This window comes from Marmota marmota, unplaced genomic scaffold, assembly GCF_001458135.2.
Source record: "Marmota marmota marmota unplaced genomic scaffold, marMar, whole genome shotgun sequence".
In the NCBI taxonomy this organism is placed as follows: domain Eukaryota; kingdom Metazoa; phylum Chordata; class Mammalia; order Rodentia; family Sciuridae; genus Marmota; species Marmota marmota.
The window spans coordinates 2,784,505-2,803,944 of record NW_025999842.1 but is presented as its reverse complement, the minus strand read 5'-3'; the positions used below and the strand labels follow the sequence as shown (position 1 = coordinate 2,803,944).

Sequence of the window (19,440 nt, the reverse complement as noted above, 5' to 3'; positions counted from 1 at the left end):
ACGACAGAATTAAACTAGGAATCAATAACAGAAAATTAACTGGAAAATCTTCAAATACATGGAGATTACACAACATACTTCTAAAAACACATGGGCCAAGGAATAAGTCTCAAGAGAAATTACAAATAATTTTGAACTAAATGAAAATGAAAATACAATTTATCAACATTTGTGGGTTGCAGTGCAAGAAATTTGTGGAGGGATATTTATACCATTGAAGGATTAAGTTGTCAAAAGTACAGATTCTGGTTTGTTGCCACAGATCCATTGAACTGGGTCTCTGGGGTAGGGTGGAGCTAAGAAAACTGCAATTTAGTTACAGCCCTAGGGGACTTTAATATACTCTGAAAATTTAGGGTTCCTTGATTAAACTTTATTTTTCTAATTTGTTCGTCATGCAAATAAAGACAAATCATTAGCATATTTTTCTTTTGAGGAGACTAATTGATTTGTTATAACACTTCTACTTTTATTTCCACGATAGCCACCTGTCATTCTTGCTATTCCCTACTGGCTAGAAACTCTCTTAAAACATTTTAAACTGCACACTGTGATTTCTTAGTAACTTTTAGACATTATTAGAATGTCTTTGTTCTGATGTTTATTATTCACACCTTTAAGAACTCTGATCAGTTATTTGCTTAAAAGATCTTCTCTTCTTGAACTAATTGCAAGCTGGGGCAGGGTTGGGAAGAAAAAACTCAGAGGAGGGCAGAGGAAAAGGTGGGTGTCTTCTGATAAGAGGTTGGGTCCTCCTCTGTGTTCCATGCAGTTGTGTTTCTTGGCTTGTTCCAGTGTAAACCTCCAAGCAGCACCCCTGGATACTGATGATTTCAGTGAGTAGATAGATCTCAGTTGATGGTACCATAGGCATCCTTCTTTTCTTCCCACATTCAGTGGTCCCAACAGGAAGGAAGTTGTCAATCTCACCTACCCTCCTAGGTTAGCATTCTGATCTGGGGGCATAGGGAATCCCTTACATACAGTTGTCTGTCTGGGATGGAGACTTGAGGTCCCCTACTCTACCTTGACAGTGCATATTGTTTTGTCTTTGTCTTTCACTTATTTGCAGAACTTCCAGCCAAACATTCCACTGGAGTTCCTGCCTTTACATCAGAGTTCTTTCCCCTGGAGCTCAGCAAGGAATGTACTTGGCTTTCCTCAGTCACAGGACAGAAGGAGTGGTCCCTCAAAATTTAGGCAGCTCTACTTCCCATACTCCTTGCCAAACTTACTTCCTTTACCTCTCAGTCATCTTACTCCTGATGGGCATGTGCGGGAAGTTGGGGTTTATTTTAAAGCCAAAAATAATAAATTGATCTCTCATAGTTAACCCTGAGAGAGATCATCGTTTCGTAGAACTTACAAGATGGAGTAGCCAGCATTTGTTGTCTGTAGCTATGGGCCTTGGTGTTGGCTCCAGGAAAATAAGAAAAAGCTCACTCAACATCTTATTATATTCCCTGATGGGAGTGTTGTATCCATTTCAGAGCCAAGAAATATCAATTGTCACCAAAGCTGTTTATACAATATACTAACCTATTTTATGTTTTAGCAATATAAACTATTGTAAATGAATGGATCCTCTCTGAGACTCTGAATCATAACCAAATTTTTACCCTCTACAGACTAAGATACCTTTATAAAGCTATCTTAACATGAAGTTTCTGGGTATGGTCCTGTCCAGTACTTCTTTTTTTGAAATATTTTTTTAGATGTTGATGAAAATTTATTTTATTCATTTATTTATATATGGTGCTGAGAATTGAACCCAGTGCTACCCACATGCTAGGTAAGTGCTCTACCACTGAGCCACAACCCAGCCCCTGTCCAGTATGTCTTTTTTTTTTTCTTAAACTTACAAATCATGTGGTTTTGTTTTTTTGGAAATTTTTATTTGTTTTAATTAGTTATACATGACAGTAGAATGCATTTATGCACTTTGATATATTATACATAGATGGGATATAATTTCTCATTTTTCTGAGTGTACATGTTACGGAAGTGTACATGTCATGCAGTCACATATATACATACAGTAATAATGTTTGTTTCATTCTACTATCTTTCCTGTCCCCCCATCCTCTCCCCTCCCCTCCCATCACTTCCCTCTACCTAATCTAAGGTAACACTATTCTTCCCTAGTGCCCCCCCTTATTGTGAATTAGCATCCGCATATTAGAGCAAACATTCGGCCTTTGGTTTTGTGGGATTGGCTTATTTTGCTTAGCATGATATTCTCCAACTCCAACCATTTACTGGCAAATTATATAATTATACTCTTCTTTAAAGCTGAGTAATATTTCATTGAGTATATATGTCACATTTCTTTATCCACTCATCTATTGAGGGACACCTAGGTTGGTTCCATAGTCTAGCTATTGTGAATTGAACTGCTGTAAACATTGATGTGGCTGCGTCACTATAGTATGCTGATTTTAAGTCCTCTGCGTATAAAGGAGTGGGATAGCTGGGTTAAATGGTGTTTCCATTCCCAATTTTCTGAGGAATCTCCATACTGCTTTCCTTAGTGGTTGCGCTAATTTGCAGTCCCACTAGCAATGTATGAATGTACCCTTTTCACCACATCCTTGCCAACATTTATTGTTGCCTGTATTCTTGATGATTGCTATTCTGACAGGAGTGAGATGAAATCTTAGAGTAGTTTTGATTAAAGTTGATAAATTTGAGTGTGGCACTAGCTGGTTAGGTCTTAGGAGAGTTGTATTATGTGGATAAAGCTTCATATTTGCAAAACTGGCCAATTATTATAAGACTGCTAGGGAAACATGGGGTGTGGTGAGCATATTATAAATCTTGGGTCTTGGTGTAATGAAATCAGCCATTAGGGTAGGTTATGCCTTCAGGTTCTTTCATGCAGTCAAAACTCTTTGCAAGCGAAAGCATTCTTTCTGTCATCAGTCAGTTTCGTTTTAGTAGCACTTTCTACTGTAATCAATTTTCTAATTCTTAGCTACTAAAATGGGGAAAGGAACTGAGTTTCAAATGTATAGCAATACAGCCAAATTGGAAAACATGAGTGAATTAAAAATTTATAAAAATGTTTGTATAAGGCTTAACTCAAGTAGAAATTGTTGAGATTGAAGAAAAAAAATAAAATAATTTGAATATGTATGGGAATATTAACAAAGTATTTCTTAATGAGTATACAGCCTTTTAAGTTTACAAATATCACAAATTAGGTTAAAATATTTGACATTTAATAAAGTCCAAGCTCATTGTACCCAGTATTTTCTCCCCTTACTTATTTATTTTTGCACCATATGTAATTTTTTAAGGCAAATTTAGTTCACATGTTTTGGACTCATTTGGCTATGTCATCAAAATTCTGTTTTGTAAGAACTACATTGGATCCAAGTAGTCCTTGAGTGTATTTGAAAGTAAGTTTTTTATTTATTTATTTTTATTATGTTGTTTTTTACTTTGTTAAATAGGACCATATTTTTTCCTCTGGTAGATGTATTCAAACACAAAGATATGTGTTTTATTGACAATCCATAACTCTGGACACTAGATTATTTGTTACACTGAAAAATTAAGTTCATAGTATTACAAAATTAATCAGTTTAGCTTACTGTCTGCATTTGGAGAGCATTTCATTAGTGATAATGATAGACAGGACTTGGTAATTATGAATATAATCAGGAAGGTTTACATAGTTATTTGGTAAATATAAACCAAAAGCCCCAAATCTAATCTCACTTTCAACACATGCAGCAAGTTCCAACTAGTATTATTGATTATAATATATATGGGGTAATAGACTTGAAATTTCACATTTAATTTAAAAAAATTTATTTTTACATTTTTCTGAAGTGGGCATTTCATAAAAGAGACAGCCAACATTCAGTTAGGTTAGATAATTGTCCAAGGCCATACACAGAGTAAATGGTAAAATCAGAATTTGGACTAAGGTAGTCCAATTCCAAAATAGGTTCTTTGTTTGCAGAAAATAATTCATCATATCTGTTTTAATTATTTAAAATAATATTATGAATTTTCCTAGAGATTAAATCAATTTAAGTATAACAAATTATACTCTATAAATGTTACAACGTAAGGATTCAGGTTACTTAAGAACATGATCATATCATTGTTCTTCAGTTAGACAACTTCTTAAATTCAGTAATTACATACTGAGTGCCTACTGTGAGCAGATAAATTAGTATTGAAAAAATAATTATAGATTTATCAATATTTGTCACAAAAACTCTGCTTAGAGATTACCAATTAGTTTTAAAAGAGGATTAATCTTAGAACATTAAACAACAACAGTAACTATTACTACCATCACTAAAGTAGAGAAGGGGATATGTTGATATGCTACAAAGAAAATTTTCTTACCTAGTTTTGTCTTCCTGTAAAATTGGTAAAGTCCATGTTATACTACAGTAAGAAATAGTTCTCAAATCTCAATAGCTTAAAATAATGAAAGTTTTTTTCCTTGTTTATATTTTATTTCTAAAAGTCTATGGTGAGAGCAGATCGGAGGACTTATTTTAGTTATTTAGGAACACATATTGATGGAGTTTCGATTTTAACAGTGAGAAAAACTTGAGATCTACTTCTATTAATGATTTACTTTTCAGTGTTAGTCTTATAGGATGCTAAACTTCAGAGATGGCAGGAAATAAAATTATGGAAGCAGAGGGGAACCAGAAATCAATGAACAAGATAATGTCTGCTCTGGTGCTTAACCAGTCTTTGCTTTTAATGAATAAACTAACTTATCCAGAATTTGTGTTGATTTAGAATTGATTTTGGAAATAAACAGTAACTAGAATAATTATGTCCAGTATAGATAAAATTCATTCAATGTATAATTACATTACTTTCTCTATGTATTAACTATACAATTATTAGTAGGTAAAAGTACAAACCCAGATGTGATTTATACATTAATTGATTCCACATGTGTATGTGAGTTAGCTTCTGCCAGGATTATCACATTATTTTGGTGATCTTCCATTGGTTCTGTTACTTAGATATTTGATGTGTTAGGTAGTAGTTAGATGATCCTCATCTCTAGGATCTGATTCCATCTTTTCTCTATTACTTTTCTCCGAGTTTTATTGTATTACATGGATTTGTAAACTCTGAATTTTCCGTTCTTATGGGATTATAAATTAACTCTAGGGTCAAGAAAGGACCACTTTGGGCAGTGCAGCAGGGGAGACAGAAAAGTTTTAAACTGAGTACATTTTCTCCTGCAAAATGCAAAATGCTTTATTTTTCCTTGTGGCCTCACCATCTGTAGCAAAGCTGTATGGAAGGAGGCCAGAAAGTAAAAAAAAGAGGAAGGTGTTGGCAATGTAGGGAAGATTTTTGTATTAGTCCTCATAATTGTGCTGTGGTATTTAAACAAAGTTTTTCTTTTCTTACACATTTTTAGTTATCATTAAAATTAATATTAAATGGAATAGTATAAATCATATAGTGTTAGAATTACAATGTCATTAGCTGAAAAAAACTCTTGTTTTCCAATAACAATGACATGTGACATGCTTAAGGAAATTATTTATTTATTAGTTCTAATAATCACTTATACATGACAGTAGAAAACTCTTTGGTTCATTGTACACAAAAAAGCATAATTTTTCACTTCTCTAGTTGTGCATGAAGTAGAGTTACATCATTGTGCAATCATATATATACCTAGGGTAATGTTGTCCATCTCATTCCACTGACTTTTCTACCCCTTTGCCCCATCCAAAGGTCTTCCACTTATCCCATGCATTCCCCCTATATGGATTAGCATCCAAACTATCCCATTCACAATAGCCTCAAAGACTCCCCAAAACTAAAAACCAAAAAACATAAAACAAAAACTTGGAAATGTGTTTCTTGATATAAAATATTTTATGTCTTGGATATAAGTTTCTTTCTCTGCCCCTGTGGGAAGGCATCTCTAATGTGATGATGTGAGTCAATGAGACACCACTAACAATTCATAGTTATTATATTTGAAAAATGTTTGTAACTTTTTTTAAAAAAAAGAAAATCAAGGTGAAGTGCCTTTAAGATAAGTCACCTTATTGTTTATTCTTTTCAAACTGTGGTTTGAAAAGAATAAACTCAGGTGTTTGTGTGTTGGCAAAGGAGCAGATGTTTGTATAAATATGAAAATATAAAACACGTGAAGAGAAATTATAATATCTGTATTTTTCTGTTTCTTTATTAAGTAGTTATTACTTTGTTTTTTCTCTAAATTTATGCACTAAAAATAATTACGAGCACTTTAAGAGATTTAAGAATAATTATGAAAAACAATAATCTAAAAAAATTATAAATAACAAAAACTAAACTGACTCCTTAAGACTGTTCAGTTTAATTAAGAATTTTCCATGGAAAGTAAGTGTTGGCATGTGGCTTGGTGATCATGCTCGTTTGTGTTGTTTATTTGCTGCTCTATGGCAACCAGACCTCATACCAGATTAATAGTGAGGTGTTTGGCAATTGTTTACTTGTGAGAGTCATTCTGAAAATTCTTGTACTAAAATAACTTTTGGTCATTATATTCAATTAAAATTTTTGAAAAAAACCTAAGTTTTTGTACTAGTCAGATAGATGACAAATGCAATTTGATTATCACTACGTTTTCCATACTTATCAATACTGTGGGGGTTTAAGGAAAGTTACAAAACTCAGTTAATTTCCCAGTGGCCCTAGATAGTTGGTGTAGTGGGTAAACCCTCACTTGTCTTTTTCCTCTTACAGCTTTGCTTTGAACATTAGCTGTGAAATGATTACTTCCAGGTTTACAATTTTGCCGCTGTCAACTCTTTCTTATTATGGTGGTGACTAGAAGATATTACTGACACCGGAAGCAATGACGTTTTATGTTTAGGAGGTGTGGGCAGTTGCATACATAATTATTATTTGTAGACTTTCAGAGTATTCACTTCTCTACAAATCTCTGTTTTTGATTGGTTAGGGCTTAGCCTTCTATTATTTGTCCTGTATCTTTCCTGTTAAGAGACCAATAGTTTACAAGCACAGTAGCATGGGTCAGTCAGTACTGCCTCTCAGTGAAAGAGTTGATAAAATCTTTTCCCATGTTTTGGACAAATGGGAGAAGGATGTAAGGGATGGCATGGGAGGAGTCTGGGGAAGAAAGGAGAAGGAACCTATTAAAATAGGATAGAGAAGGGCTATATTAAAATGTCATCTTACTTCCTAATCTTGTTGAGAAATAATTCTCATTATTAGTTAATAGCTTTGCAGAAATAATGAGAAAGCCAGTAGGAAGTGCTTTCTGCATCTAACCTAGGCCTCTGCTGTCATTTTCCTGGATAGAGTTAAACATGTGGGACAGTGTTGCTCTAACTTCCTTCCAAATCAGTAAAATGTGTTTTTCAAACACTTCAGGGCCTTTGGTTTGTTTCCCTTCAGCTACACAGTAACTGAATCATTTTTAAGTCAATAGACTTTCAGAAAACCGGACGTTCACATAAAGTTTGTGAGAGACTGGCTTGAATAATGTCACAAGTCACTAAGTACATGGGGGCAGGCTGGATATTTTATGTTTTATAGTTTATGTTTATAATTCTACTGCTACCCAAATTATTTGCTAGTTTCTTAAGGGAAATGTTGCCCTTGAACCTTTCTTCTCAGATTAGGGTTGGCATTTTTTAAAAGCTGCTTAAAGATGTGGTAAGCAGGATTGCTGCTTGTCACTTGCCACTTAAGTCCTGGAGCAGGCGTTTTCCAGGCACACCCTCAGAACAGGTGAAGCACAGGATGGAGAGAGATCCTGGATGCTCATTCTGTTGCTATCATTAGCTGCTGCCAGGAAGCACATGCAACCCTGGGAAGTGACTGCAATATTAAGCAGACTTTCCAGATGCTCTCGAATACTCTCACTCCTGTGCTCCAGGGAAAAGAGCCCTTTGGATTGGGGCCACTTTCTGCAGCTTTGGCAGCTGCTGAGTCTGAGGGGTGGGGGATAGAGCCAGGAATGATTCTAGTTCCAACAACTATAAGAGAAACATTTCCTTTCACAGGGCTTAAAGTAATTTTGTGAGGGGAAAAAAAAAGAATTCTAATTTTATTTTATTTAAAGAATTCTAAAAATTATAGAATTAGACAATTGTGGAATTAGAAGATTCCTTAGGTATACAACTCTGTAGTTTTGTGGATAAGAGAATTAAAATCCAAAGAGGATAAGGAATTGCTGGAGACTCAAGCCTAGTTCTTGCAGGGCCTGATGATTTTGTCTTTGGTGACTTTTGAATACTCTTCTCCATAAGTGTCTTGATTTGGCTAATGCAGGAATTTTGGTTCTTATTGTGTTATACTGTTATCATGTTATGTTTATACTATGTCAGTGTTCTACTTGTTGGATGCAAATAAAATATTATCTTTGGAGCTGTATTCACAGTCTGCGGACTACAGAGCTATTTGTTCAGTGCTACCATTTCTGACAATGGAGCTACTTTCTTCTTTTTCTCTTTTGTAGAAATTTCTCGTGACCCTAAATATTAAGTAGAGCGTGAATGGGAAACAGAATGTTTCTTATAGTCCCTCAAATATGGTTTTCTCTTTGTCACTAATGTCTCAGATGTAGGGCCTCCCAGAGAGTCTCCTGCCAGATTCTGATGCAAATGGAAGATTGAACTGTGGTGTGTTTTGATTCTTTGTTCCACATACAAAAATCATGTGCTTTGGGCCCTTGGTTTTCTATTAGAACTCAAAGAATGACCTCACATCTTGTAGCCTTAAGTACTGCATGTTTGATCTGCTTGCTTTTCCTGTTCTGTCTCTTGGGTTCCTCACCACTCAGCCTGCTCTGCTCTTTGCTATTCCCACATACTGAGAGGGAAAATGTATTTTTTTCCTGTCTCAATCTCTGTGCAAGTTATACATTAAAGTGCTTCACCCTGATAGACTGTTTAATGTCTTTGCAATAAAATGAGTGAATCTCACAATTCCCATTATCTTGCTAACATTATCAAAATTACATTAGTTAGAATTGCTAAAGTAATCTCATCTGCTTAGTGTATAAATCCATAGGAGTTTTGCTTTTTTCTTTTTAACATGAATCAATTTAATTACAGGTTAAATTGTTGACTTTGCCTTTGTTTAAGTATATTAACTACTTGTATAAATGACAACTAATTTAAAATCCACAGTTCAAATGTCAGACACCTTTATAAAAATTTTTATTTTACCTTAAAATCCTGGTAATGTGGTACTCTTTTGAGAACTATTTGTCAGATAGTGAATGAGAGCAATAATTAACTTTATTCTTTGGTACTTTGAGTAAAGATATTTTTAGTCAAACTTTTGAACACAGTTAGTAAATCTTGCTCAGAACCAAGCTCATATAAATGATTTAAAGCAGAATCCCATCTCATTTCAAATCTTTAGGCAGAAAAAAATCAATTCTCCCTTCCTCCCTTCTGTTCATCCCCTGCAGCTTTCTCCTCCAGGTCTTTGGTTCTTGAGATAAAAAATCGGAGCACAGTTTTAAAAGCACAATTTTAAATAACTAAAACAATCACAAAAGCAGTCTCAAAATTGGGGATGGGTTATATTTTTTAAAAAAATATAACTAAGTTGTTTAAAACTAAGAATTCATTTCCCTTTAAAAGCATTGGATTGGAGAACAAATGGGTGTAGCATTTTGGGAGACAAGTTTGGCAATGTAAATGAAAATTATTTTTCTGCTTCAATAATATTCAGTATCCTCACTCTTACAAATGTATCCATTAGAAATAAACTGAAATATTAAAAATGTATATATAAGCATATTAATAGCAGTGTTGCATGAAATAGTAAAACACCAAGAACGACCTAAATGCTAGATAGGGCAACATTTATATAAATCTTGATACATTAATTAAGATAAATAATGAGCAGCTTTAAAAATAGTGATATAGTTATACCCTTTTAAAATTTATGTTCAAAATGGAAATGTCTGTAATATGTTAAGTAAAAAACAAAATTGAAGGCAGTGTGTATACCTTAATTCTGTTTTGGAAACTACATGTATGTACATATATAAAGTCTGGATGAATGTTAAACTGAACAATTCAATGATGATTTCTGTGGGACAGAATTAGAGATAATTTTCAAATTATTTTGTTACCTTTATGCAGTTCTTAACGTAATGAATATGATGCTTTTGTAGTTGGTGATGATGTTATTTTTGGTATTTTCCACTTATTGCTCTATTACTAGCTTTCATACTCAATTATTCCACATCGAGAATGGGGAAAGGGTAAGTAATAGAACTCTTGTCCACAAAGTATATGTTTCTTCTTCTTTGCATTCTGAGATTACATTTTGATTCTTTTGAGTTTTAATACTTACTATAGGTCTATAAGTAACGTGAGGCTGAAGGACTGTGTGGGTTTCTCATGATGACAGCTACCTCAGTGGCATGGGAACACTTTGGCAAAGGTCCAGAAAAGCCTGCAGTGGGCATGGTCATTGAAGAGTTGCATGCTTTTAAGACAAAGGTTGTATGTATTAAACATCACCATGAGTGATAGCAATGTGAAATTAAATAGAAGCTATTTGTTTCTCAGCTAAGCCTCTAAGGCTTCCTCTGTGAAGTCAGCAAAGGGCTACACCAAAGAGCACTTGTTAGTACAACTCTCCCTGGCTCAAAAGATGAAACTCTCCTTTGTCATTCCATGGAATATTATTACAATCCAGATGTATAGTTCACCTCTTCCAGCATATGTCTGTGGGGATTGTTCCCCTCAGAGGTATTAGAGTATGTATTTCCAAACTGACTCTTCCTGGCTGCACTTTAAGTCTCTCAAGACTCTTTAGTGCTATAGTGTAACTAATAAGAGGTAAAACTCTGAAATTCAAATGTGAGTGATTATTTAAGGAATAGAAACAAGAGGCCAAATTCTCATTCAATCTTCCAGCCAAAGGACTCAGAAAGCATCATATTTAAATTAAAAGGCAATGTTTTGTGTTCACAGAAATGTATCTCAATCTATATTCTCTGTATCTATATTTATATCCATCTCAGCAGACATGGAAATGCACATGAGAACACACATGGCAAAATTATCTCATTAGAGTCAATTAAGAAAGTCTAACATGACCACAATCTTGATAAAAAATGTTCATCAGTAGTTAATCAAGAAGATTTCCTGTAGGCAAATTCCCCCATACTAGATATGACAAGGGAAGAAACTGAGGATAGAGTTATAGAAAGACATCAAGTGAAGTTAAAAAGCTCACTCTGGAGGTTCCTTGAGGGATGACTCGAGGTAGAGAAGAGTCTTTCTGTAAGAAAATGTAGCTGTGGATTATTGAAGAGGAGAGACAAGGAATTTTAATAGGAGAATAGTAGAGGACCTGAAAGCAGGGTGTTGTGATGTAGGAGGGACTATAGGAAAGTAGGTATCCTGGAAAGCAGGGGTGGGAGGGGGTGGAGAGTCTGGTGGGGGCATGGTTGCTTCAAGATGAACATATCCTTATGTTCTTGGGATTTCAGGATGTTAAGCATCCTTGGCTACTGCATAATAAAAGCTAGTAGCTCTGCCCAGTCATTGTGATAACCAAAAAATATCCCACAAGTTTCCAAACATTCTGGCTGGGTGATTGATCATCCTGTCTCAAGAACCGCTTGGCTAGATAATGAGAGCCTCTGATGCCAGGATGAGTGTCAGGAAGCATCAGGTTTTCGTGGGTGAAGTTGTTGTTTTGATTCCCCTACTTCCTTTATGTAGGCATGCTGTAAAACTATACTTCTCTTCATGGTTGACAACACATCCACATCCTCTATAATCTGTGGGGTAATTCAGTTCATAGTTAATTCTTGTTGCTATAGCATCCATTACATACTGCTGAATTTCACTCTATTGCTGTTTATAATTACCTTTATTTATAGCAGGCTTGGGTGAAACTTAGGGACACCAGGGGGTTCATCAAACATCTGGAACAATTTTTCAAAAATTTTGGATTTACTAAAACCCAAACATTTTGCCAACTACCTCTTCTCACCCTCTTTCTCTAAATTTAAAAAAAAAAAAACAACATATATTTTGGAGAACATCGATTCCATGTGTTTTTAATTCACTTTAGTCTGTACCATCAAAAAAATTTTTTTAAGTGATTTGGAATCTAAGAAGTCCATTGAGCCTTTAAAATAAACCCTTAAAAATTGTCACATAAATATATTGCAACAGCAGAAGAATGAAGTTTTGATGGAGGCTTGATTGGGATTGAAATTTGGCAAAATTATTTTTCCACATTGACTTATACTGTTCCATCCAATTTCCAATCCACAATCTGGAGAGGAGAAATTAGGTTGGTTAATCTAAAAAAAAAATACAGTATCAAATTTTCTACATCAAGACATATATCGTCAGAGAAAAAATATTAAAAGAACCAACTTAAATCAAATATTTTATTAATCCTTAATACTGGGGATTTTTACCATATAGTTGGCAATAATGATGTAAGAAACTCTTAGGACACACTGGAAAATGTTAGAAATAATAAGAATAATAGTAATTTGAAAAGGTAAATAAATTTGGTTGAGTTAACTTATGATTGTGGTATAAATTAATAATTCTCATGATCTGGGAGAAGACTAAAGATTCACCAGTGTTCACCAATGAAAAGTATATAAAAACACATACCATAGCACATACCCAGAGCTATATACACATTCCTGTTCATACATTTATGTAAAATTCACCACAGCAACTGAGGCAAATGAACTGAGTGATATAAAATGGCTAAAAACCTTATTTAAATCTGACGTAACCTAAGAGCATCTTCAGGACCATCATGGAAATGACTTTTGATGGCCAGAAAGTAAGAACTCTGAAGTTATATCAAAGACTAGAGATATAGATTATTTGACAAACTTGGGAAAATATTCAATATTTATTGTTAGTATGAAAATGCAAAATTAAATTAGTTACCACTTTTCCTTTTGTATCAGAAAAGATGTTTAAACTAGGAATATCTTATAAATCTTTACCTTCAATATTATTCAAGATCTCAAATGAGCAAATCCATGTATTGATGATGAAAATGTAAGATAAACATGGAGGTGCATATCAAGAATCTAAAAATATTAATAATCTTAAGCCCAGCAATTCTACTCTTAAAAATGATCCTAAGCATATACACTTATATGTTAAACTGAAGCCAAAAAATTGAAGCAATGTAAATGTCCCAAAACAGAGAAGACAAACATATTGATAGCCATACAATGGAAAACGATAAAATGTTTAAAATGATGTTGACAAAAGGCTTATCATAATTTAGGGAAATATTCATGTTAGGTGAAATACAAAATATTATGATGCCAATATTTTAAATTGCACAGAAGGAGTATGATATACAAAAACTGATAATGATTTTACTTTATCCATTATATAGCTTTAGGCCAGTTTCTGTTGCAGGGACTCAAGAATCCCAGAGTTTCTAACTTTATTTTAGCATACGGTAAATGCTTGATAAATGCAGACTATTTTTCTTTTTAAAACTGTCGAGTTAATTGCATACAAATTTTCTTCTCTAATGAAAAGGAAATTATTAGAAAAAGCGAATTTTTTTCCACATAGTGTTTGAGAACAAAAGTAATGTGGTTAAGTAGTTATAAAAAATAAAGAGGTTTGAGTGGAAAAATTCTGTACTTTAAATCACAATTAGAATCAGGTTCAATCATTGTGAAAATTAATTTTTCCAATAGAAAATAAATTTTGCCATTAATATTTTACTGTGTATTTCAGGGGCATTGAATTTGAGGGGAAGTAGAATGTCCTAATCAGGCCAGAGTGTACTATTATTGCCACTAAGAGAAAAAAGTCCAGTATATTCCACTCCAAGTTCTAATTATTTCTCATTTATATGTCTACGACTCTTTATTTTTCAGTGGTTTGAAGAGCGAAAGAGAATTGATGGCTACAAGGAGTTTTCTGCTTTCTGAGTAGAAACTGCCTTTGAGAATGTATGGGAAAGACAGATGATAAAGCAGAGTTCCTTGTGCTACAGTCATTCTAGGTTCTGAATGGATCCTGCTTATTTATAAAAAGGTGGGGATTTCCCCATTTACTAGGCTACCTCTGATTTAAAAAAAAAAATTCCCCACAAACGGGTCCCTTCAAGGTCAAAGTTCAAATGATTCCTGAACCAAGTCATTTCTATGAGGGTAAAAGTTGCCTATGCAAGTGGATGGAGACTTAATGCCCATTTCATGACAGATGAGTAATGATGAAGAAGCTTGGCTCAATGGAAATGGGCCTTTGCACAAGGCTGATTAAGAGCAACCAAGTTGTCTTTGGGAGGAAGCATGGGCAACAGAAAAAAACAATTTTTCTGGGTAAAATTTTCCTGAACTTAGAGATTAGACTACCTTCTTCAGTAACAGTCCTCCCAAGAATGAGAGGGAGAAGTCCTATTCCAAGTTCAAGGAAATGCTATGCCTCCAATATTGAACCTCCAACGTTTCAGCTCTGTCAATACTTCACACTGCTGAAATCAAACCATATGAATTTATCATTTTGGTAAGTCATAAATGGTTGGTATTGGAAATTCTATGAGGTTCTACCTAACAATAGCTCCTTGGACACAAGTGGCTCCAGGAAGAGTAGGTCAAGATGGCTTCAGCACTTGTATCTTGCATATTAGTCTGAGTCCCCTAAGAAACAGATGCTAAAATGGAATTAAATATGTAAAGATTATTAGGGGAAAGTCGAGTGTGGTGCCTGTATTCCCAGTGATTTGGGAGGCTCAGATAGGAGGATTGCAAGTTGGAGGCCAGGTTTAGCAAGGCCCTAGGCAACTTAGTACGGGTCCTGTCTCAAATTAAAAAAAAATGAAAAAGAAGGACTGGGGACGTGGTTCAATGGTAAAGTTCCTCTGGGTTAAATCCTCAGTACCAAAAAGGAGAAAGGAAGGAAGGGAGAAAGGAAAGAACAGAGGGAGGGAGGGAGGGAGGGAGGAAGGAAGGAAAATATTAGGGGGAAATGCCTGTGTGAAAAGTAGAAAGAGCTCAAAGAGTTATCAGATTGTGATGCTGGTCTGATGGCAAGTGAAGGAGAGAGGGAGACAAGGTTGGGTGCAAGCCTTCTAGACTGCAATATGGCCTAAGGAAAGTTTGGCAAACCCTTGCAGGAGTTCTTGAGCCAAAGTCAGAGAACAAAGGAGTTTCATTTCTCCAGGTCCTTGGCAGGCAGCAGCCTTAGGGAGATGTGACCTTGGTGCAAACACAGGGACGGGTTTCAGGATGTGGTATCTGGGGATCAGACCAAAACAGCTCCTATGAGTGAAGGGCCACCAGGCACATTTTCATGACTGCCATTACCTTGAGACTCAAAGGCTCAGAGGATACCCCGATTCAGTTTGGACCTTGCTTGTTGTCCCTTTACTTCCTGTGCTTGCTTCAACTCTATTTCAGGAGTTTTGGTCTTTATTATCTCTTCAGGCCTTACAGTCTACATTGACTTTTTTGGAGAGGAAGGGAAGGGGACTGTGGTCTTTTCTATTCCAGAAAATCATTGGCTCCTCATACAAATGGGCCCACTTCTTCCAAAAATCTCAGAACATCAGAAGAATAACTGCTTTGATAATTATCTGATAAGTAAAATAAAAGTCCCTTATTTCATATTTTCAAGCTGAAGGTTCAGTGTGACAAAAGTCTGCAAAACTAATAGAGCTCTTAAAATAATCCTTGGATGACTTTTGAATGCCTACAGAGAGCACCTAGGTGCTTTTTGTCCCCATTGAAAGGGAAATGGCCTCTGATGGGGCTTCCAGCTGCATAGCTAACGGCCTATTAAGAGAAAACCCCAAACAACAACAAAGTTAACACTCACCAAAAGTGGAAATAAAACCTTATATTATAAAATATACTTTCTAAATAGAATTTGATTTTCATGTGATAAAAATGTGAAATTTGCCAATAAATAAAATATAGATGTGCTAAAGAGCTAGATATACGAGAAGATTCATATAAGGGCCAACTTTTTAAAAGTAAAGTTAAAATAGAACTTGAATAATTATCCAGATAAACCAAACAGAAGGTTATTTAGATTTTTGGGGTGATGCCTCATTTATTTGTGTGATTTTTATTTCTGTTTAGCCCCCTGTTTAAGAAGGGTTTGTTCCAACTTTATATCAAAATCTGTTCTGGAAGTAATATTTATCCATATTACTTTCCTAGTATGGCTGTTTTGTGGGGAGTTTTAACTACTGTCTTAAGAATAGGCACATGTAAATAAAAAATTGCATGCAAGGAAAAAAATAACAATTTGAAAATCAATGTCAAAAGGAAGGGTGAAAACAGAACTTGAATTATTCTGTTTGAAGAGGAGACTAAAACCATCCACACAAAGCATCCAGGAGATCTGGCAAACATGTCCCAGCACGTTCCTTACACAAGACGCAGTCTTACACAATTCTTCCATTCACTCATGGGCTCATGTCTGTTGGCCACCCATGCTCCCTGAAGAAAACTTATGGCACTGGATTGCATCAGCAAGGCATGATGGATGAGTGGGGACATCTCACCAGGGAGGGAGTATTCTGCATTTGGCTTGGTTTAGAGTCAGATGTGAAGCAAAGAAGAGCTGTAAATTTGGAAGTGATGCTGGAAGAAGCTAAAATTTATTTTTAATCTCTCTAAGTTCCAAAAAAGGAATAAAACCTGCAAATATAATGGTGAGATGATTGGGATAATTTGTAAGGTAATCCATCAAAACATAGGGACTGGGAGTTCAGCTCTTCAGGCATGGGGAGGTGCATAGAAAGGTCTGCGTTTTAACTTTCCCACTTGGGAGTTCTTATATAGACCTCAAACTCTGGTTCTACAAATGCAGTTAGAAAGGCAGAGAAAGTAGAATCTCCTTTAAACTTTGCTTTTTAATCCAGCTAGATTTTGAAAAAAATGTTGGAACAAAACATGCTTAAACAGAGAGTTGAACAGAAAAGAAAAGGACTTAACATATAAGTACATACATTTAATTAAGAATAGTAAAACCTAATAACATTGTGGAAAGTTTACATCAGTAAGCTTCAGAGGGATTTGTCTGTTTCTTCCCCTGTGCCACCAATTAATGAAGCTGCATTTAAAGTCGAGAGCTTTGAAGGAGAGATTTTTGCAAAGGTGCTTGTGGGATTCCCTTGATTCTTGTGTTATCTTGCTACCAAGTTTGTGCTTGTGTGTACTGGTTTTGTTGACCACTTTTTATGGCAACATTTCTGTGCTTATTTTAAAAGAATTCTTAGGAGACTTTGCAAGGACCATATAATACTCCAATGATGCCCTACTCTCCACCTAGGTAAATAGGATCCTGAACTAGCAATTAAATCTATGCTTACTGAATCAAAGTCAAGAAGGGCATTTCATAATTTTTTGACAACTAAAAGAAATTATTGAGGATGCAGTATATGCCAAGCCATCTTTTGTATATAATTATGGATACAAAATTGAATCATTTACAGATTGTGCTCTTATTAACTTATTAAGTTAATAAGACAGGTACCCAAATGATTAGATTACAAAGCACAGAATGAAAATTATCATAAAAGAATTTTAGGTGGTTTGAGAAATTCAGAAGAGGTGAGAACCTGCGTGTGTTGTAAAGTGAGGTCCTCATTAGAGGTGAGGGAGGGAATTCAAGGCAGAAGTTTTGGTGAACAAACTGTGATATTAACAATTTCAGAGTGTGGATTGAAATGATCAAATGATTCAATTGGGCTAGAGTAGAGGAATTGTTGACAAGAGTAGGCAGTAAATAATGTTGGAAAGAGAGGCTACAGGCCATGCCATGGGAGCATGAGAAAGGGAAAAGAAGTTGGAGGCAATGGAAAGCTACCCAAATGTTTTGGAATAAAACTGGCTTATTCATAATTGTGATCATGAAGAGTATATTGTAAAAGGGATTAGGATTGGCATATATTCTGAGGGCTGAGAGACTTGTAAGTCATTTCAATATCATGGGTGATAAGGACTGAACAAGAGGGGAAAAGTGCTAACAGAGATGAAGAATTATTTAGAAAAATATTGCAGAGGTAGAATTTAGCTACTATTGGGAGATTGGGAATAAGAGGAAAAAAGAGTTGAAGATGATGACAAAATTATAAATCTCAATGTCTGGAAAGATGGGTATACTGTTAGTAGGAATGGAGAGTCAAGAGGAGTTGCTGGCTGAGCAGGCAAGGGGACAAGGACACTGAGCATGAAAGGCCCATAGAACAGGTCGAGAGCTTCCGGAAACAGCAGAAAAGACAGGACTGAGACTCCAAAGACAGAACTTGGATTGGGTTTCAGATCTGGAGGTCATAGAAGTGTCAGCTGAAGACAGAGGATTGAATAAATTATTCAAAAGAAAGAGGCAGTTAAGAAAGAGGAGTGAAAGTGTTTAGCGCAAAATCTTGGATCATAAAAACTTGCATTTCAAAAAAGAGAAGTCACCAGAGTGGTGGGAGGAGTCCCAGGGAACATTCTGTTATTGGAAGCCAAGGGGAAAGAAAACAAAAGATCCACAGATGAGAATGGAAATACAGGGGGAAGACCACTGGGGCTTTGTCTATCTAGGATTCAAGTCATCTGGATTTTCATTTGAAAGACTTTTTTTTGTTCGTTTGTCTTGATCATTCTTTCTTTTATTCTTTATTGACCTGTATTAATGACACATGTTAATTGATTTCAGTGTGATTATTCCACACATGCACACAACATGCACTAGATCAACTTCAACCTCCTTTTTCTTTTTTGGCAATGCTGGGGATTGAACCCAGGTTCTTCTATATCCTAGGCGATTATACCACTGAGCTAAATTCCTGGCTCAAATCCAACTTCCCATTATTCAACATCCTCACCACATCCTTCCCAACCTCTATTAATCACTATTCTACTATAAGGTCAACTTTTTTTAAGCTTCCTATATGAGACAGAATATGTATTTGTCTTTCTGTGTCTGGCTTATTTCACTTGATGTAGTATTCTCCAGTTACATCCATTTTGCTATATAACCAGACTTCATTTCTCTTTATGGCTAAATAATATTCCATTGTGTATATATGCCGTATTTTCTTTATCTATTCCTTTGTTGATGGACACCTAGGGTGATTCCATGTCTTAGCTCTTTTGAATATTACCATAATAAACAAAGGTGTGCAGGTATCTCTTTGGTACACTGAGTGAATTTCCTGTAAGTGTACCCAGAAGTGGGATAGCTGGATCTATTTTTAGTTTTTGAGGAACTTATACTGTTCTCTATACTGACTATGCTAATTTACATTCCCACCAGTAGTATCTAAGAGTTCCCTTCTCTTCACATTCTTGCCAGTATTTATAATTATTTGTTTCTTTTACTTTTTTCATTTTTTTTGAAAGCAGTCATACTAACTGTGGTGAGATGGTATCTCATGGTAGTTTTCCTGATAGCTGATTTGCATTTTCCTGATAGCTGATGATGTTGAGCCTTTTTA

The 19,440-nt window shown here is 35.2% G+C and overlaps 1 long non-coding RNA gene across 1 annotated transcript in view; it reads left to right on the top strand.

The window, feature by feature from the left end:
- The window catches only part of LOC125610372, a 93,761-nt gene that overhangs the window by 13,930 nt on the left and 60,391 nt on the right, over positions 1-19,440 (top strand). Inside the window, exon 2 of the long non-coding RNA XR_007341219.1 lies at positions 13,880-14,039. This is a non-coding gene — a long non-coding RNA (uncharacterized LOC125610372). The remainder of the gene's footprint in view (positions 1-13,879; positions 14,040-19,440) is intronic.